The sequence below is a fragment of the Anser anser genome, assembly GCF_964211835.1.
Source record: "Anser anser genome assembly, chromosome: 1".
NCBI lineage: Eukaryota > Metazoa > Chordata > Aves > Anseriformes > Anatidae > Anser > Anser anser.
The window spans coordinates 71,894,744-71,917,388 of record NC_139720.1 but is presented as its reverse complement, the minus strand read 5'-3'; the positions used below and the strand labels follow the sequence as shown (position 1 = coordinate 71,917,388).

Sequence of the window (22,645 nt, the reverse complement as noted above, 5' to 3'; positions counted from 1 at the left end):
GTTTAGCCCGTGCTAGCAAGCTTCAAAACTTGTCTGCTTTATTCTGTATAGTCTTGAGTCTGAAGAGATCCAACCCAGAACCACGGCAGTTTACGAACTGTTCTCAACATGGGAGGACAGTTATCTGTCCTTACAAAACACATCACAAGTTCTATTTGGCTCCTGTACATAGGATCCATCATTTAGTTGTGACAACTGGCAAATTCCACACTTGCCAGTCTCGAACAGCAATGGGATTTTAGCATTCAATTTAAAGACGCACAAACTCAACACCTTAAAGGGTTAAACTACTTTATACATCTTCAACCTGTTGAAATCCCCATGCCTCCTTACTCTTTGTAGAACAAGAGTTGTTTACAGGAGCCGCTTTTGTGACACCAAGGTTTCCTTCCATCTTCACCACCTACACGCCCTGAATCACCGACTGCGTTCTCTGCAGCTATGCAGACCAATGCAAATAGTGACTTTGTATTTTATGTGGTCATCTTCTTGCTAAGAAACAGACTAAAATGAGGATGAGTGCTCTGAAGAGTAGTGCTAAATAACCATTAAACCCAGCAGCCCTAATAGTTCATGCTATTTCTTTAAAAGGTCTTCCTGAAAGAGAAGATAAGATAGGACCTCAGAGCCTTCAGATAATGGTTAGCCTTTAACTTAGCCTTTTGTTTAGTGGGAGCCTTAAAGGGGGAGACATTCCAACAGAGTTGATCAAGTTACGTGGGCCTGTAAATAAAGGAGCCAAAAATAAAAAATAAAATTAAATAAAGATGCAACCCTAATCTGTTTTGTGGTCACTGTATGATGAAAACAGAAGATGGATCCAAAGGCTTCACACAAGCGCTAGGATGGATTAAAGGCAGGGGATAATGATGCTATCTTATTAGGGAAAAAAATCAAAATAGCTTCTGGGCAAGGCAGGGGTGAATTTCTTACAACAGGCTCTTTAATGACGCTTTTCTAAAACCAAATGACTAAAGATCACAGTGAGTCAATCTCCTTTAAGAACAGAGATCTGTAAACTACTTTTACAGTAAGCTGTGGGTTAAAATGCAATAGTCTTTCACCCATTTGAGGAAATGACACCAGTTCTCCCGGAAGGCAACATGCACATTCAACCCGTTCACATCAGGGCATGAGAAAGTTTGGAATTTATTTATTTATTTATTTATTTTTAAACTGTCAACATTAATACTTTGTCTCTTCCTGCTTGTGCCTGAAAATACAGTGCTGCACCACACTGCTCACATGTCCTGTCAGCTGTAGAGACAAGCATCTAGAAGTTTACAAAGCCCACCTAATAAATGTTAATGACATCGATTTTCAAAGTCACGCCAAAGAATCTCTGCAAGCTCAAAGCTGAATGACTATTTTCCACAGTGTGTGCTACACAGAGATAAAAACACAGAGAAGCATACTCTGGGATGTGCCACAGTGGTTACACTTTAATGGCTTTGAAGATATCAGAAGGGATGCAGAGCACAACAAACACCTAAATGCGTATGTAAGCTCAGTCCTACTCAGCAAAGTGGTTAAGCTTAAGGGTTTCTCCCGGAATGACACTGACATGGCAAGGAAACAGAATGGCTGGCAGAAAACAGCCCACAAACATGGACCAGCCTGTCCACCTGGAGGTGGGGGTGGAGAAGGAAAGGAAGACGCACGTGGTTTGTGGCACCAGCTCCCAGTGAGCATGGCCTAGTAGGACAAGCTGTGAGGCCTCCCCAGACACTCAGCAGTGGTAGCAGCCCTGCAAGGAGGCATCCCATGCTGGGGGGCAAGGGCTCTGACAGCGTACCACCGAACTGCAGCTGAGGCCCAGAAAATACATAAACTCCTAAACCCAGAAGATGGGGGACCGACCTGACCACCACGGTGTAACGCTCCCGATAGTTTACAAATGCAGAATGCAACACATTTCCGTGCATAATTTCTACCCACAAAGGTAATTGTTCCAGCCTGCTTATTACAACTGTTTTCAAATTTTCTCTTAATTGATGAGATGACACCAGCATGGCCTCAGCTCAAGAACAAACAAGTAAGTCACAGCATCTCACTGAGCCGTGCTGCACACAGTGTTCTCGCACCTCTTTGCCAAAGGATCCTAAGGGTTTCTTGGCATTTGAGTCATGTCATACAGCACCTGCAGTGGTGCCAAGGCCACACTTCTCGTGTGGTAACTACATGACTGAAAAGAGAAGCCATATAGATCCTTCCTTACAGCAGAAGGAGAAGGCAGAGGGTGACTTACATTCCCCAGCTCTGCCTCTTACATCATTAAAAACACTGCCATTTAAATAGAGGAAGAAGAGTGACACAACCACAAAACATAGTAATCCCCCTTAGGAACATCTGACAAAATGTGACCACCATTATATTCAGGTTGCAAGAATTAAAAGGGAACAGGGATTTTAAATTTTTGAAAAACAGAAACTTTCAATACCAAACAGTGGGAGTAAATTACATTGTTATCATCTGATACAGGTCTTTGTGAAAGACCAGTGTCAGAAAGAAATGTTTTGTAGCAATCTTGCTTGGCTTCTTAAAGGATTTTGAAAAGCAAAGAGAAACAAAAACTAGACGCTTAAGTTACTATTCTATTACACTGTTTGAAGTAGGCTTACATGTATGTACAGTTTTGTAAAAACCTACAAAAAAGATTTCATATTTCTTCAGAATTTCTAGAGGTGCTCTGTTTTACACAGTCCTTTCAATAATAACCAGAAAGGAACTGACTTTTGCCAAAGTAATCCCAAGCTAGGAGGGCTCAATATACTTCTGCAATAACTGAAGTAATATATCAACAAGATGGATAAATTTCAGTGCATGTGGAGTCTAACGAACACTGGGAAGAAATGTCACCTCCAGAATGCATGATCCTTTTTATTTCTTAGATATTCAAGCACCATTTATTTTTCAATGATCACGGCTTCATCAATAAATAACATTGCTCAGTTTAATAACAACTTATTGATTATAAATAAATTCCCATTGATACTCCTGGCAAGCGTTCTGACAACTTTCATACCGACTTCCAGTTACACAAAGAAACTTGCATGTGAGCAGCCCATATGAATAAGTTAGGGTTTGGTATGCAATCCTGATTTTTTACCTCCAGGAAACTGATCCTGAAGGATAAAGGTGTACAATGGGTGGTCCTTAATCACTTCCTTTATTTGAAGGTTGAGGTCAGGGTGGAAAAAGAGCCAAGGAAGGAAGTCTGCAGCACCCCTCAAACACACACACCTTCCTGAACAACTCCTTCAACATTTCAGAGGGTTAACTTGTAGTTTAATTAAGTAGCAAGAGGTCGGGATAGAAATAAACAGCCCGAACAAGCAACATACTGTGCTATTAAGCTTTTAGAAGTTACTTAAAAATTAGGTCAGTCTAATTTGTGGCTGATACTTTGTTCTTTCACTACTATGAACTCACAATGATGTCAGTCTCATGTTCAAACATGCCACATTTAGCAGCATACAGGCTTCCTGAGAGACTCTTTCAGCCTTCCTTTGTGCAAAAGGCTTCTGCCAGATTCTTAGCTCATACTTTGCTAACTCAGGCATGCCACTCCGGTTTCAAGGGAGTAACACTGGCTTCCCGTCAAATACTGCACAGTTTTGTTTTGCATGGGGGGTTGTTTTTCTTTTGTTTTTTCTTAAAAAAAGAATTACTAAAGTTTAAGATGCATGTATGCATATCCAGGCTACCATTCTAGACCTCACCTGTATTAGGCAAGGTGAACATCCAAAACAGAACTGCTTGTTAAAAGGTCTGGAAAACAGGTGCTTTGAACTAATTCAACCCATCTTTCTCCATCCTTACTTGACCTAAAGAAGCTTTAAGTGTCCCTGTATTCTACCTAAATTCAATTAACTCTTGAGGATGCAAAGCATCCCACTGAATTAGGGCTTACTATGGAAATGCTTCCTACGCAACCATCCTCAAAAAAACAAGCACACTCACACACGGAATCTAATCTGTCTGTACAACTTTGAATGTTAGAAGATTTTTTATTCTCAGTATTATTTCTGACACAAAACTTGCCATGGAGTTTTTAAGCATGTTAGCAAAGAAGATAGCTTACAAGACACAGGGATATTGTAAGCTTATCCAGCTACAAAACTTCAAATAAGCCTAGGACCCAGCATTAACCTTTTGCAAACATCTTTAACTAAACCCAAGTCAAACAGCTGTTCAAACCAGCATTGCTACTTATTTTGATTGAATGGCAAAATTAAGCTGAAAAAGATAAAGGAGAAGTTTTAAAAGCAGCTGTTAGTCCGTTCCATCCCTCTCTTCTGGATGGGAGGGTGCCCCAGCAGGCAGCACAGCCAAGTGGGGACACACAGTGGGTGGACAGACCCACAGCTGCTGGAGAAGAATTCTCAGCTGGGAGGTCCAGTGCAAGATCACTCTGAGGTGCCACCCTACCTCTCCCCACCATCCTCTCAGAAGGGCCTAATCAGCCTCGTGTAGTTGCTTTCTAACTAGAAGGCACAAAAAATCCTCAGGTGGAAGTAAGTGAAAGCTGTTGAAAATACCACTGTAGGTTAAAAATAAAAAATAAATCAAAAAAAAAAATCAGATGCCCATTTGAAAATCATCACCTGCAAGCTCATTATCAGCTCATTATAATTCTCACAGTTTCACTCATTTTATAGCCATCAGTAATTATCTATACTTTACATACATCCTAACTGCAGCTAATCTACTTGTTTCCCACTACAGCAGCGAATCACAGTAACTATCCCTTGCAAACACTCAGCTGAAGCAAGAGTTGAATTTCTCTTGGGGCTGCACCATCACAGACGTAATATTAGCCCAGACTCTCTCACTCTTCTTCATGATGCTGTGTTTCCCAACATAGAGATTTAAAACCAAACAAACATACAAAAATTAAATAAATTATCGTGTCAGGATGTTCAAACCTACACTACACATGTTTTCATGGAACAATGCTGTCATAATAATTCATGTAACATGTTTAGGAAAGCATCCTACTCAGTCAGGAAAAGGCGCATTATCTCACGCTCATTGCCAGCACCACATTAAATTCCAGTTATTCTATGAAAGAAAACGCCTGGACTTGCTTCACAAGAAGGGCATCCAGCTGATCCCTGCTATTACTGTTGTATCTGCAACTGCCCAAGGATACAGGAAAGGCAGGTCTCACAAGGAGAGGGAACATCTTTTCTGAGACCAGTTAATATGGAGAGAGAGGAGAGGGAGGGAACAAACTCCAGAATGCACAAACCCTTCCTCTCACACATGGACGTGAAACGGAACCGAGTTGTGACACAGGAACAGAAGCCTAGACTGCCAAAACATCTCCACATCCAGCCTGTCCCTCTTCCCAAACAGGAAAACAAGAAGTCCAAAGCACATCCCGAAGTATGTCATTAATTACCCAATGAATCACATTTCTTATGGAAACATTCTGGCTGAAGCAACATCACTGAAAACATGCAATACAAGACAAAAAGAAACTGAAAAGATCCTCAAAGAAAGAACACTACCACCCTGACTCTGAATCCATGGAATTAACACCAAAACAAGAAAATCAAGGAGTCATCACAAAATTACCAGATACATAGAAAGCATTTCCCACATCTTGACTCCTACTAATCCTTTGCTATTTGATAAATTACCTGCCCCTCTACTATACAGGGTCTAACCATGTTATCTCAGTCCCCCTCCTAAACAAACTTTTCTCTGAGTTAATCCAATAGTTTAGCATTAACAAAACTTGACCTGGATTTACCTTTACATTCACAGTTCTTATTTCAAACTTCAAGTAGGGTTTGCATTCCTAAGACTTTGCCCATCTTCCCCAAATCAATCCATTTAAACAACAACAAAATTCACTCTCCGTACAAAACTCTTACAGCCCCTGTCTGGAAAAAGTTTGCATTTTGAAAACAAAACAAAACCAGCACACACACCCCAACACAGAGACGCTCACACAAAAGATGATGGTTTCCTTAAAAATGCGTTTTCAGGTTACCTAAAAAACTCTGACCATTTCAAGCTACATATAAAACCAAATTTCTTTTCCTTCACTTCTAAGATTTGATGTAAAGATACCTGTGACAATGACAGTAGGTGAGATTAGACAATTGCTTTTGTATAGTTATGACAGCAACAGGTAGAGTTCATGTGTTTGTTGCCTGCTTTTGTTTTTTTCATTCTATTTGGATTGTGAATAAACGTTAGCTAGATAGCTTGCCACCTACAATGGTATTAATTCCTACTAACGAATGCCAAAATTGTTTCAGATATGCAGACTTAGGTGAGAAATCTCTTCCAGAAAAAAACTCATCTCCAATTTAAATCGCTGATATGATTATAGCACAGGTCAAAATGTGCAGGAAAACAGTTTAACACAACCACAAAGCCAGAGGTCACTGCTTGCTCTCCTCAGGAAAGAAAGGAAGGAGAAGCACTCCTCCCACCCCCCTTCAGGCTTCTTCCTCTGCAGCCACCACACAAGGCTCAAGCTTGATGCTTAGGCACACACTTCTGAAATCAAATCACCCAAAACCCGGAAGCTGGAAAAATCAAGCACAAATCCAAATACATTTTTAGAATGTCCGAATCTTAATTCAGCTTAGACTGCTTTGCAACAGGCAAAAGAAAAAAAAAAAGAAAAAAAATAACACCTCTGACAGATCTGAAAGAAAATGCATCTGGTCTTCCTGTAGCTACAATGCTTATCCAGGACTAAAGCATTTTTCTTACTCATGTTCTTGCCACCAGCTTTAAAGCATAGTTTTGCCCAGTTTTCTGGCACTTTGTTGAAAGCATAACTGCATATATCTTCTTGAGAACAACCTTCAGGTTTTGCAAGGAGCCTAGTCATCAGAGGTATGCCTTTTGGTATGCTTATGGCCACATGCCTGAATTTTAGTCAAAAAGCAAGAAGATGCAGGTGTTATTGTTTTTAAATGTGTTTGGCAGCTAAATTCTCCCAATATTCTACATGCATTGGGCAAGATGCTTCAGTGCAGGGACATATAATCTGTCATGCAGAGAAGAGATGTCTAAATCCAAGACTCCTGAGCTAGCTCTGAACAAAACCAACAACTTAGTGTTCAAGCTAGCCTTGATAGAAAGGAGAGTCTATTTGCACAGGCTTACCCTATGGCACAGCTACAGAGCTTTCCAAACCTGAGCCACCCACTGTCTCCACAGCACTCCCCAGTGTAGGGCAGATGGACTAGGCTGAGCATCTCAAGCTGCACTGCCATATCCCGAATGATTTGTTCTGTAATTGCTGCTGTATGCAATTTCAGTACCAAACACCAACAAAAGCAGATGATTTCTTAAGCTTGTGTTATTCTTTCTGCTCAAACATGCAGAACAGGAATAAGGACTGGAGAATAATCTTACCACCAGCACACAGAAGTTGCTGCAGACAGCAGGGGTAGTCTGTATTCAGAGTTGAGTGAGAATATGCTGGAATGACTGAAAGAGAAGAGAAGGACACTATTTCCCCAAAAAGATGAACCTGACTACTAGATATTGAACCACAAAACTTACAGTTGTCCCCAAGAGTTGATGTAACTTTGGCTTTAACCATGCCAAGCTCACTGCTTGCATGGGAAAGGAGGACCTGTCCCCATAGAGGATTACTGCTCTATTGGTACAAATTGTGTAAAACCTCAGATTAAGAACTCCTTCCAGAGAGTTTGCAGAGTTGAGTGCCCTGGAATTAGAAAGCAACAGCATGAAGACTGCTCGTGCAACCCCTGCATGCACCTTCCTCATTCCTATGCAGCACAGCAGGGACGCAGGTTACATAACTGCGTTCCTCGGGGCGGTACTCGCTCCGTCAGGGAGTAATTATTTAACCAAGATCCCATCTGCTCCACATTCCCATTAAAGAAAATCTTATGCAAAAAGGTAAGAGCTTGGCTGTGAGTCCTTGGCCCAAATATCCTCTTACCAGCACCGTGCTGCATGCCAGGTCATCACTATTTGTACTTCAGAAGGCTGCAGCTGACAGACTGTGCCAAATCCAAAGAACTTTGTCATTAAAAGAAAAACGTTAAAGCTAACAGTAGGAAGTGCTTTCCATGCTTTATTAATCCTGTCAAACTATACTACACAGACAATTACAATTAACAAAAGTATTCTTAGGAAGTTTAGTGAGAGCTTTGGAGCTACAGTTTCTCTGCTTCAAGTACACTGGATCTAGGAAAACAGAAGGGGACAAGATTCCTCTTGCTGGGCTTTAGCCCCTCACAAATGCAAAAAGGAAACTTCCCCACTCCATACAGCAGCATAAGAGGTACAGATCTACCTGGAACTTCTGCTTGTCTTCCCGCCTACAAGTGGGCAGCGCCGTTACTACCGGCACTTGAGCTTGTAACCACAGAAAAGCACAATCCTTTTCTGCATTAGCTACTCACAGGCACATAAGGACTTTCTTCCAAAAGGCGCGAGTAGACAAAGCTCACAAGCTTCAGGAAGAACATCTGAAAAAAAAAAACCTCGTGCTGTCATCACCATAGAATCCTATCATGTCATCACATGCAATAGAATCACCCTCTTCTTCACTGCATTTTGAACTTACTACTATATATAACACCCATGGCTTAAAGCAGTGCCTCCCAGACAGACAACCACCAACTGTCTAGGTAATCACCTTTTAGCACATTTCTATTTTGACAAAGCCATAGCCATATCCGAAAGTTCTTTGGTGAATAACCAATACCAAGCTTAAAATCCATTTACATTTCTTTTTAGGGGTAAATGATCACAAAGGGCCAGACTAACTAAAAATCTAACTATGGGTACCTTCTTCGAGTGTTTTTAAGGCATGATCAAATCCTCCTGGGGCCTGCCACAAGCTATTTATCTATATTTATATGGCAATTCCCATGGTACTCCCTCCCACCCCTTCCTCTTCTCAGACATCTAAATGCATTCAGATTTATCCATGAGAAAGCTTCTCTAAAGAGCAAGTTCCATGTCTGAACCCTGGAATTAGATTATCAATAGTTCCTGACACAGACCAACTTGCAAAATCCAGCTGCAGACTACTGGTGACCCAAGCAGGAATGGTGCATAGTGCTACTAGAGCAGAAACATTGAGAGCTTTACAAAGAGAGCAGCACCATGCGAAGAGCCTGAGGGGAATGCTTCCATCAGGTTTACATAGATAGACATCTTCCGATTGTCTCACAACAATGAAGAAAACCTGGAAGTTGAATAATTATGATGGAGGAGAGCAACTCCAAGCCACCTTTTATGCTTCACAGGTTTCAACTAAACCATAAAGAACAAGAGGTTAAGCCTCCTGAAGTTCTGATAATTTTGTTACCTTGTTTGTATCATGATCAATCAATTTTGGTTTTGTTTTTGAATCCAGAGGTAGGTTACTTAATCCCTTATAAAACTATAAACACAGCTAAATCCTTTGAGGTTGATGGCCACACTAAGAGATAAATGAATCCTACACAAAGAACTCAATTAAAGGTTACTATTACATGTTAGCAACTGATGGGACTTTTTAAGGCAATGACAGGTCTGAAAATTGAATCAGAAAACTTGTTAATTTTGTTGCAGCTCTGGTTTTCCTAAAAAACAAACAAACAAACAAAAAACTTGAAAGCTCTGAAACTTAACTGCTGTTTAACACACACACACACCGTATTTCAGTAAATTCATAAAGAACACAGACGCAACACTAACCAAAAAGGAATTTGTCCTGCTGGAGCAGAAAAAAGTTTACATGAACTATGTTTTGGGGACTGTCAGGAACCACCATGTGTAATCCCATTATTTTGACACCTCAAAGTAAAGCCCATCACATCTTAGACTGCTGTCTCAAAATCTACATCTGTTAAAACCTCCACACCAAACCTAATCACACATTAAGGAAACAGCCAATGCTTGTAACAGTCTCAACGGAAAAAGTAGAAAGACAGGAATTAACATCAGAAGTTACAGAAGAAAGGTGGTTTTGTTTGTTTAAGACTTACTTTGAAGATGTCATCTTGTGCATGGCAATTGTTTGCAGCCGTCAACAAAAATAAATTCTTGCTGTTAACAGAAGTGATCGAAGAGGCAGACAACTTACAGTATTACTATGCTTTCTTGTGGATTTTAACCTCCATGCATTGCAATAAAAACGGTGACAGAAAGAAAACAAGATTAACTAATGGCCAGTCTAGAATAACGTGTCACTAGCTAACGGCTTCACTTACAAATCAATTGCCTGCACATTTAAATCATGTTAAGTACCCTCCTGATGGAACTCAAAAATCCAGCTACAGCTGAGAGGCTCCCCTTTGCCATCAACTTACTTCATCTTCACAACAGATTTCTCCTCAGACTTCTACATCAAAGCTAGCAATGTATCCAGACCACTTTTTGGTGAGAATTAGGAGAATTTTAACAACATAAACGGATGAAAAACGCTTGCATAGGCACATGATACTAGCATAGGCTAGTAGCACAGTGGCGTCTCCTTTGGCCTTGACTATACCATTCACACCTACTCAGAATGCTATAGCAAATATAACTCTCCACACCAGCTCCTTTGACCAGATGAACACATCTTTATTTTCTTCTTGGGCTGTACAAGACAACATGAGGACCCACCTATCTCACACTCCTTCAAAATATGGCCTCAAAACCACTACTTTGTCACAATGAGGACTGTGGCAGCAGCAGTATGACTGGTGCTTGTTACGTTGACAGAACTGCCCGGGTGAACACCATTCTTTCCTGCCTCTGGGGCCAAACAGAGCAGAATCCTTGGTCTGTGACTGGCCTCCTGGATTCTGCAATAAATATCTCCATTACTGCATAGAAGGGATACTCTAAAAGAAAGTGTATATTAAGTAAAAATAAGCTGTGACTTAGGATTTAGATGCCAAAGCAAACAAGATTAGTACTCCATAAAGAAAATAACTGAGTTATTTACCACTTTGGAGTTCTACCAAGTATTTGATATAACCAAGCTAAAGCCTAGGATTTTAGTATATTTTCATTACAACTTGTTTTTGAGTTTTGGGTCTCAGAATAGCACTGATTTTTTTGTAGAGGAAAGATGCAATCACTAATGCTTTTTCTCTACTTCTGGAGTAACACTTCTTAATCATTCCTTTTCACAACAGTAACCTTAAAAAAAAAAAAGTATTTTGATAACAAGTTCCCTGTGCTTAGTGTTTCATACCAATTTTATGCTGGCAGACATGCCACATCATTCCAGACAGAGTTTATTTTCAAAATGGAAACCTATCAGGAAGGAATTTAGAGACTTACGTGCCCCAAATGAAGGGAAGACAGCTGACTCAGAAGTGGGAAGCATGCTATTACTATTTCATTCGCTTAGCTGGTAAAATGGCACTGGCATTACAAAATGTTTGAGGTCAGCTGAAGCACTCTATATATGAGGAACCATAAAGAATGCCATTAAGAATGAGGAGGAAGAATCTTTTCCTGGGACAAGAAAAAAAAAAAAAAACTTCAAGAAGCCTGTACGTGGCTGTTGGGACGGGAAGAACAAAAGGAAGGAGGAAGAATCTGGCACCTTTAATCCAGGAAAATATCAGAACTTCTGCAATTCTCACAAACCAAACAGGAATCACACAGTTACTATGGAAAAGGGGGAAGAGTCCAGTCAATTCTGTTTAAGAGATGGAAGTAAGGGAAATACCATGCCAAATGCAAGAGGAATTTGATTTGACAAAGGAGAATCCACATTTCAATTTAGTCTTTAAACCATGACAGGACACAGCAAGGGACATCTTTGGTTCCTTGTTTTTTCTTTACCTGGAAATAAGAAACCAAGCTTTCCCTCTGCTCTTCCCTGCAGTGATTTTAGTACTAAGTCAGAAAGCCAATTTATCATTTGTGTTAGCTCACCACTAAACAGCAGTGGCCATAATATAACCAAGTTCACCACACTCATGGAAGGAATCCTGTCAAAACTAGTACCATGCTGTTCAGTTTCAGAAATGGGGATTAAAACACCGCCAGTCCACAAGATCCTCAATTCAAGAAGAGAGGAAATTAAAAACTGCATGTTTAGCTCCCATCTGAGTCTAAAAGTTACAGAAGGTATACATACCACTTCACAAGGAAAGGGAACAGGAAGCCAGGGAAGAAAAGAGTCATTATGCTTAAATGGTAACATTTTCGTGAGGTTACACAGGCCAAATGAGTATATCCCAGAAAAATGTGAATCCAAGCCTGGGTAAAGAAACAGAAAGCAGAGTAAGTGACAGCAGACAGGAAAAAAAATGCCTTTGGAGAGCAAAGAGTATCAGATTGGAAAACATATCAAAATAATAATAAAAATCGTAAGAGCTAGTGCACAAAAATTGAAGGTTGCAATTAAATTTAATACTAACACAAGATAATAATAGCTGAAAAGGGAAAAATAGATTTCTTTGCAAGAGTCTCTCCCACACAGGATGCTTGCAAAAGATAAATTTGAGATAGACTAGGATGATCTACTGTCAGGACTGGCAAGTCTAATGAGAGATTTAAAAAATGATTAATCAACAATAAGTCACCATGTCCCCACGATTTATGAGGGAATTAAAGAATGTAATGGCCAAGCAGATAACAGAAATATGTAATTCTCATTAAAGTGAGCTATTTCAGGAGAGGTACGAAGTGTTTGTAAAAACATGCTATAGGTGATATTAAATTAAAAAAAAAAAATCAGGGAACTTCAGTACTAGGAAAACTTGTTTAAAAGTAGCCACACAAAACATTTGGATAACCTGATGATAGGTGTAACTGAACATAAACAGGAAATGGGGGAGGACACAGAATCACCTTTCTATACCCCACCCAAACCCACCATTAAATTTACCCATGCAGCTTGGAGCATATCAACTCAATTGCTTAAAACAACCTTACGCAGACTTACTAAAAAGTCCATTTTGTAGTTGTCTATAGGAAAAAGTTCCAAAGATTTGGAATTATAAGAATTTTATAAGAAAATTATAAGAAAAATATAATACAACTATACACATGCACACCCACTCCCCACCAATGAGAAGATGGAAGAAACTCAGAGGATCCATAAATATTTAAAAAAAAAAAAAGGCAAATTGAAGTCTGTGTTGACAGAAACAATACTGGACAAAGTTATCGGAAATTAACAGCTTTGTAAGTTAATTCTAGAGCTGTGGACCTGGCTAAACAGCAGAGCTGGGTTAATGGAAGGCTACTTCAGTTGGCTTGCTTGTATAAACCCATGTAAATTTGCTGCAAGCAAAACTGTCTACATGGTCAGAGGGGAAAAAAAAAGTCTCTTCCCTGATGGACAAAAGTCCTCAGCTGACAAAGTATCACCAGGAACAAGACTAGGGACAGCAATTTCATCACCAGCATGTTCTGGGTTCCAATCTGCCCTACATGTGATCTGCTGCAGCACCATCTCTTTCAGTGCAGATGCCTGGTGCCAAGCACATGCTTAACCCTGCAATATGGAAATACAAGCAGCCATACATCGACAGGAGCTCTGGCCAGCAGAACCTTTTCAATCTTGACATGACTCCACAATGATGATCCTGTTATCGCCATACTCTTACTTAAAGTAAATATAAAGAGCACTCAAAAAAAAAAAAAGAAAAAAAGACTGAAGGTGTACAAAACATACAGTGTTATGATTAAAAAGAAGTGAGAAACACCACCTGGAGAGGAGTGGAAATACTGAAGTGAGTTTTAGGTGAAATCAACACCTTCCCCCAAGCAGCTGGCAGGGATGACACAAACAATTAACAAGTAAGGAAAATTAGAATTCCATATGACAACTCCAAACATATGACAACACCAGTACCATTTAAATAATATAAGAAAAATACAAAATACAAAAATTAGACAGGGTAAAAACAAAAATAGGCATTACTAGCCATCCATTTAATAACAGTAAAGAGATTTTTTTTTTATTTTACTGAATAAGTATGATATAAAAGAAATGTTTTAAAGTTTTCAGTAGAAAGGGATAAGGCTTTCATTATTTAATTTCCTTCTTAAGCCCAAGTAATGATCAGAAATCACATGCCTATTCAATTAGATACACTAAAAGCTACTGAATGTGCAAAATTTGTCTGCCTTCTTTAGATAACTACAACCACTAAAGCCACGTACTCAGTGTTTCATGACGACCATGTATCTGGATCTTCTCGCTCCGTTATACATGACCAGTCCAAGAAAACCTATCTGCAAGGCTGTTTTTCTCCCCTAGCTAATTAATTGCTTGTCCTTTTATATAAAACACCAAAAAATCATTTTGAATAAAAGCTTTATAAAACATACGCTGTTCTGGACACAGTGTGTACATCTGTTATATAACTGTGTACATGTCTATATAGACAGACAGTCTGTACGTGTATGGACTCATATGTGTGTGTGTTTGTATATAAAGCAAACATATACACACATGCATGCATATACATCCTGCCATTTTTAAAGGAAGAGCTTCCTCACAGAACTCAAATACTGAATTTGCCAGGTCACAGACAAGAAGAGCTTCCACTGGAGTACAGGGCTCTGTGAGATGCCAGCAGCCCAGCCAAGCCAATCTGAATGTACAGTGGCAAATGAACAGTCACTGTTAGGATTTTACATTAAAACGATGGTTCCAGCCTTAGTTTCCAGTAGACAAATCCATCTCACAAATACACTTCTGGCTGCCCCAGCAGAAAGACAAGCTTGGAAAGGAATTTCTTTGAGTTTCCATAATCCTCTTCAGACTGCCACGAGATGCAATGGGCATACCTGCACTGTGGGATACAGCAACTCCAGGGATACCCTCACCTGGCTTGTGGGCCAAGCGGCTGCAAAGAGGAGCAAGAGATGGGTCTCTGAAGCAAGAAGAAATTATTTGGCTGGAGCAGAGTAAAGCACCAAGCCAATTTGCCTTACTGACAAAACTCTGACTGCTGTTACCTGCTACAGAGACACACGCTGCACTGCCCAAGCTGGACAGAGCTCCACTGGTTTCAGTGGATCCACGCTAATTTTCTCTGTTTTCACTTTTGTTGCTACTGAACCTACTTCTTTTGGTCAACAAGGGGAATAGGGAGTTGGGAAGAGTCCAGAGTAAAGGAGAGAACAGTCCACAGAGTATTTTACTTCTAAGACTTATGTATCCAAAGGGCATGTAATTTAAGGTCTGTCATAGAAGCGAATGACCACCTAGGGCCTATGAAACAGCACAACAGATTTTTGGTCTGCTTCAAGCAAAACCTGACGAGGCTAGCTCATACAGCAAAACGGGCTACTTAAAAGACCATCCTCTGACTTCATCTCAGATGAAGTATGAACAGTCACAGAACTACCCCAGCAGCAGACTCAGGGCAGCAACTAGTGGCAGGGGCGCTGTGACCAGCAGCTGGACTCGGGAACCTTTTCTACTAGCACAGCTGCAGCAGGACACTGTCAATAGCCTTTACACTACTATTCTTCTGCTTTGTGTATTCAGATTAAAGCTCCCTGTGGCACTGACTAGTTGTCCTTGCAAAGCATTCACATCAATGGAAGCATGTAACAGAACCCAAAAATGTTAGAAGACAAATCACAGGAGCCTGGGGAAGCTTGTACATTTGTACATAGTTAGAGGACATCAGCTTCTTGAGCTGGACATATCCTAATAGTGAACACAAGATTTGCCAACCTTTTTTTTTTTTTTAATAAAAGCTTATTTTCCATCTAGAGTAACTATATACATACCTGATTAAAAATAAAACAACACAAAATCCAACAGTAATTCACTGACAGCATGAAGAAAAATTCCGTTTCACAAAAAACAAACAAACAAAAAAACATTCTGTTTCACAACAGAAATGCATAGATAGGTCATTTTTCCCGTTCCTTCAAACCATCTCAGTTGCATTGAAAAACATGTATTTACGTGGATTTGGAAGTTTGCTATTTGAGGCCCATGTCTCTGAACCTTACAAGTTTCCAGCATGAAAATGTGGTCTGTAGGGCAACATTTTGAAACCAACTCTTTCTTAAATATTGACAAAGGCCTACTGATAAAGACAAAATATGTAAACCCATGCAATATTACTCTCCAACAGCCACCATGCATTCTAAACCAGCATATATAGATTGGAACATATATCTGCAGTTACACGAATTATAAACCAAAACACAGACTCAGGAAGGCAAAATGCACTACTCATTACTGTTTAAATCTTTAGAAATTATTTTCTAGATGCACAAATAATATTTACTATCATGACCTCACTGGAAGCTACCCCTTTCGCTATATTTCCTAAAATTTATCCTTAGACTTTTATCAAATGTTTTTTCCTCATACACAGAGAAAATAACTCTTTTGTTATCTGCTAGTACAAGCTCAGTATTACTAGCAAAAGCGGAATGACCCTATCCTGTTGTCATATTACAAATGTGTTTCCTGTGCTTTAAAAGGCTCATCATCATGTACAACCAATGCAGAACTTTTTTTTTTTTAATAGTTGTCACCTCCGTTGCCTCCACATTCTTCCTTTTTCCCCCTTATTAGCCCATAGGGTGCCCTTTTCCCACAGATGATCAATACCTCTTTTCCATTATTCCCTGTTCCTTACTTATGTTTCCCTTCTCTAGTATTTCCACAGTGACAGAAGTCGATGCTGATAGCACAGAGATTTTGGAACTGGACATACTGTTTGAAGCTTCAGCTGCAGAAAGTGATAAGCCTGAGCATTTTTCCCACTAATGCAACTTAACAGCATTTTGAGTAAAAGCAGAAGGCTCACAGCTCTGTCCACATGTATCAGAAGATAGTACTGTATTTTGAGTTAAACATTTAAACATAAGTCAGCCTATTTTACTACTGGTGGTGAAGCTGAAAGATGTGGTTGGTTTCATTACTTTACCTTCTTAATATCACAAAGCAGCTGATCTATTTGATGAGTGTCCCAACTCCAACCGCCCCCCAAAAAAGTAATACTATTTTCTAGCAATAGGTAGACTCCTCCAGCTGTGTTTTGATGTATAACAATTGACATTTGAAAGGGAGAGACCTCTGAAGTAGGAAGTTACACTTGCATGCTTTGCCAATATAAACAGAAAAAACAGGTAAATAAGTGATAAGTAGCTGACAAAGAATAAGGTTTGGCTGTATTGAAAAGTAATACCACAGATGGACCAAACATTAAACACTCAATAGAAATGCCTTACTTTGGTGGATATAATAATAAGATTTTTGTAAGCACACTTTATAATTTAGTTAAGTAAAGATACGTAAAAATATGTGACTACAAGGTATTTACTCCAGTATCAGACAGGTTCCAAGTCAGGGAAAGCATAACATTAAAGTGGTTTTTTGTTTGTTTGTTTGTTTTTTGTTTTGTTTGTTTTGTTTTGTTCTCTCTTCCCTCCCCTCCTCCCCCCAGACCTCTAGCATCTACCACAGACATGAAGTTTGATTTTTTTTGTATGAAATTGAACTGAAGATAACATATGTCAATACTCAGTTATAAGTATTTGTTGCACATGTACCCATCCCAAAAAAACAAATGCTCACTTCAGCCCCTCACCCCCGAATTATCAATGGAAAAATATATTTTTTTAGATTAATTGTCAAGCCATGAAAGACATTTTTCTGCCAAAGTAGATAGCCTCATCAAGGAAAGAGGGGGAAATAAATAAATCTAAAAATTGCAGGAACCTGGAAGCTTTTTAAAATTCCCCAAACACTGCATCTCTTTAAACTAGCATTTGCTAACAATGTCCCTCTACTCAGCTCTTTTTGTGCGCCTGTCACTCAACAGCACGTAAGAACAGATAGTCCAGAAGCTTCCTGAAAGGACAAGAACTGAACCTTTAACCTGAACCGGCTCCTGCTTTGCCACCCACCCACCTCTCCTACAGCAGTAAATCCTCATCATTGACTGAAACAGTTAAAGTCAGTACTGAAAAGAATGTTCTGCTTATTTTAATACAAAATCTTGAAAATCTATGGCATGGCTCAATAAGAAAGATTAGACAATCATTGGTTGAACCCTCTCAAAATACCCTAACTAAAAGAAAAAACCTTAGTTTTAAACGGCAGATGTATTCTCATGTAGCTATGCAGACATTTCATAGTCACTCTGCCATACTGGCTTATGTCTGGCTGTTTGAATAAAAATAGCTAATGTGCTTGCTCGTTACGCCATTAAATAAAGTGCACAAAGGAATTGCCAGTACTGTTTTTGTCCATTAAAGGCAATGGTCATTAATAGCTTGTATTTGTAGAAGGCTGTCAGAGGAACAGAATGCCTGAGCTTCCTCAACATTTTTCTGTAGGTTTAACCATACATTAGGCAGAAGGGGAAATGATACTGCACACTTCCTCATTCCAGCACAGGTCACACCTGCAGGAGAGCTGGCAAGTCACACAAACCTCAGTCAGAGAAAAAGATTCAAGTCCTACAAATTTGGGGGGGGGGGGGGTGGGGGGGTGGTGCAGAAAAAGGTGGGTCTCTCCATGGGAAGAGAGAATTTGCACATCTTGGCAAAATGTGCAATGATGTGGGTTAGTATTTCAACACTTTTTTTTGCCATCCTGACTAATGCCTCAAAGACATACGTGCGACTTGTATTACTATTCCTTCTCATCCATTTTATGCTTGAAGGAGTTAATTTTCAGCAATACTCTGAGAGGAAATAGGCAACAAATGGCCTAGTCACATAATCATGTCTGGGCTGGATGAACAGATTTTTCAGACATCTTCAAATAGGTCCACCTGGAAATCACAGCCAACATGCTCAATAAGCTACAGTGAGGAAACAGGCTGTGTCAACTGGATGGTATCCAAACATGGATCACCTAACAAGCAGAATGGAGGACTGGGAAGCTGACAGCATGCTCACAACATGTCATCCATGAGAAGTGGTGGATTTTCACCAGCTACACTGGAGACCCCACTCCACTGACAAGTAGAGAACAGAAAAAATATATGTAATCATACATATTCAGACAAGAAGTTACATGCAAGAAAGAGAGAGAGAGAGAGAGAGAGAGAGAGAGAGAGAGAGGGAGAGGGAGAGAGAGAGAAACAAACGAGGTGGCAGGGGATGCCCTATCTAGAAGAACACAGAATTTACCAGCCCTCATAAAGACTTTGCCTGTTTGCCTTCAGCTGCATGTCTGAGTGAGACAGGGAACTGTGAACCTAGAGACCAGTCATCGCTGTTTACATCTCTCCAGTAAGACCTCAGAGTACTCATCATATAGAGTTTGAGAGGTTTTAAGAGATAGAAGTAGTGCAGGATTAGCTTGGGACAAAAGGGAAGAAGGCACTCAGTCCCATTGTGATGAGAAGAGACTCACCGTCAGCGCAGAACTCTGAACAGGCTCTGGCAAGAGATACTCTTTCACAGCCAATCCTCAATTTGGAGCATACCTGTCTTGCACCCAGGGATCTGTGAGAGGCAGAGGAAGCCCTACTAAAAGTGGTGACACCATTTGTCATCTGCTAATTGGGATTCAATCTAGCGTGAACCTTCAGACTGATTTGAACCCAATAATACATTAGTCTAATGCACTAAGATTAATGCTGTACTTTTTTGCTGGAATATTTTTCTTTGTTGCTCAAAAACTGGCAAAGCTTTATGAATCTTTCTTCAGACCAAGAAGTTTACTCTGCTTGCTCCCCTAGTTTTACTAGTAAGAAGCCTCAACCTAAATTCTCTTATTTTAGAAGGGTACTTCTGAGTACAACGGGGTTAGAAGAGAAACTTATCAGATTGCTCTGTCCCCCTCCAGCTCTGTTCCCTCCCAGCTTTCTGGAGTTTAAATAGCCTCCCATGAAACTGTCAGGAACAGCAGAGCTGGAAAGCAAGAGAAAACACTGATACACAAGCAACATTTTTAAAGAAAAAAACTATGAAATCCCAACACCAAAGCAGGTTCTCACCTGTAACCAAATACTTCTGGGAACCATATGGATGGTAGGTGCCATACTCACTCCAGACAGTATTAATACAGTGACTGGAAAATAATCCCATGCCCATTCTTAAGGGGAATATGTTCTCGGTGCTTATCCACCTTTGAAATTATGACTTGTTTCAGTAGTGAGATGGCATGCTTGAGAAAGGCCCTCTGAAGTGTAGTTCAAACTTCTTGGATGTATTTGGAAGCTGGTGTTTAGAAGATGGATGGCTTCCATGCTCAAAGGACTACATATGCCTAGTGAAATATGCACTATCAAGAAAGTCATTCTGCAAGCACGATCTTGCAGGTAGAAACCCAAGTCCTGACATGGCATTTGAGTCTTTAAAGTCTGAGGTGAATGATTCTTACTCACATAAGCAATCAAGAAGCAAAAACATTTGGGTTATTAAAAGTGTAGTGTTTATAGCCCTAACATTATGAATTATTCTGCCTTCAAACATGCTTTACTAGGAGTTCAGTAGGAGCACAATGTAGTAATGCATCAATTTTATCTGGAATACTGTTGGGGGAGGGAGAGTTGCTCTCCTATTTTGAGAGTAACATCTATGCTACACATGCAGTGCCAAAGCCTTCTAATCCAACAGGCTGAATACATACTAGTTATTGAAACTCAAAAACGTGTGCACAAAAGGAATTTCATACAATTAGTCTCTGTTGTCCTCCTCAATTTATGCTCTCTGTAAAGTTCTCATTCCAATGTTGCTACATTACACACTCAGATCCATCTTTTTGCCTCCCACAATGACTTTAGTTATGTAAAAGCATTAACACAAGCAGGCAAGGATGTAAAAAAAAAAAAAAAAGCATTTGCACAAAACACTGATCTGTCATCCAGTACAACAGGCTCATTTCATAGATTAATATAGCAAAGCAAAATCGCATGAAGCCTAGTGAAAACAGATGACACTGTTTTAGTCTCAGTACTGGAAACCCTGGTTTAGTCCCAGTATTAGAAAGCTTGTATCACGATTTCTGCTAAAGAAAATTGTAACAGAACACAGTTATAAAAAAAATTTTCACACTAATGTAGCAGGCTATCACTCTGAATACCATGTATAAAAATCTTACAGAAGAAAAAGATTACATTCATTCTCAAATAATAAGAAGCTTTGTACACCTCCACTTGTAGATCTTTATTTGCTGAACATCTTACAGAAGTTTATAACTGAAGCTTGAGACAAAATGTGACCATAAACTTATCTGAGGAGGTCTGTGCAAAGAATTGATCCTAATTTCTGAGAACTTGTACTACATGGGGCAAAATTACCTGAAAGAATATGCCAAGGAGACGCTTCCTACTGGCTAGGTATGGCCTATATTGTGACAAACAAAGAGCAGAGATAGCAGACTTCATCTCAATGAAGGACCTTGTTTCAGCAGTGCTGTTCGCATATTCATGCAGCACAGATATTATGGCTTCGCACAGTGCCCGAACAGCAAGGCCGCAGCACAGGAGCAGGGGCAGGTCTGTCACAGACCGGGTCACTACACCTCCCTGCAGCCTGTCACTGAGGCAGCACTCCTTCCCCTCTTTCCTAGCCTGCCCAATTATTAAGTTTTGTTTTTTCGTCTGCAGAAGCATTTCATAGGGACACAAAATGGAAAGACGCCAGTTTTCCCAGAGCCAATTCTGAGTAGGTCAGTCTTGGCTCAGCAGCAGACTACACAGCTCAGCAAAAGGAAACACAAGGCCTTGAACTCAGGCCCATCTTCCCTCCCGTCCTCCATACACACACCCAGGATGCAGTTTTGCTTTCATCGCTGAGGAATAGTAATTCACTGGTGGTCAATATCATCTCCACTGGAGACTATGACAGCTGCCAACAGGCCCTAACCATAAGCAAACCAAGAACTGCTCTGATTAAAACTATACAAACCCTGAGAGGAAGATGCCAAACTTTACCATTGATGCATATTTTTGGCCTCCTTCAAGTGTTATGGGAAGTTCCAGAATAACTATAACGGAGATGGCTTACTTGGAGCTGCCAAGCTAATACCAATCTAAGGGTCAGATAAGGCAAGGAAAGAAGTGGTAACTTCAACTCCCCTGGTCTGATGGCATTCTTTGGCCGGTAGCAATACTGCAGTAGTTGGGGCATCTCAGCTTCTAGCTTTGCTTCCTCAGCCTCCAGAGCCAGTTTCTTCTCAGTTAGCTTTGACATCAGGGCAGTGATACTATTTATTAAACCAGTAATACATGAAAAAGAAAAAAAAACACACCTGAGGATAGGGTTCCTCAGATAACCAGTAGGAAGCAGCCTGAAGTTACAGCGTTCACTTCCCCACTACACCAATGACCTTCGGTATGGCTGGCTTTAGCCCAGGCAGGTGCCCCGACACACACTGCCAGGCAACCCATTGCCCATGTCTTCCGATTTCTTCAGAAAGTAGAAGCCACGTATGCAATTGACAGCCCTCGAGAATGCCACATTGCCCTTTGCTTGTAAAAAGGTACACCATACAAATCAGAAAAACATTACTGATATTTAAAATGCTGATACATAAGTACTGATATTTTAAATGCTCTACCGAATCTCTCCATGTCACTACACAAGATACAGAGGCAACGTGTAAGGAATTGAAAGGAGAGAGAACGTACCATTCAATGCATCAGGGATAACTTTCCTATTACCCAGAAAAACAGATTCTTGATGATTCTTCTTAAATAACACACAAACATGCTATTACACAACCATGGACAAAGTTCTACAAGACTGCAAG

General features: G+C 40.1%; 1 protein-coding gene across 13 annotated transcripts in view; it reads right to left on the bottom strand.

Moving 5' to 3' along the window:
* Positions 1-22,645, bottom strand: part of DUSP16 (dual specificity phosphatase 16) — a 73,092-nt gene that overhangs the window by 41,740 nt on the left and 8,707 nt on the right. For 3 of the 13 annotated variants that reach the window (XM_083819932.1, XM_083819927.1, XM_083819928.1), the window contains one exon: positions 12,083-12,204. The exons of 9 other annotated variants lie outside the window; for them this stretch is intronic. The gene's annotated coding sequence lies outside the window, so the exon portion shown is untranslated. Of the gene's footprint in view, positions 1-8,411; positions 8,478-12,082; positions 12,205-22,645 lie in introns of those variants that run through there. One more of the 13 variants, XM_083819933.1, reaches the window with a different exon arrangement.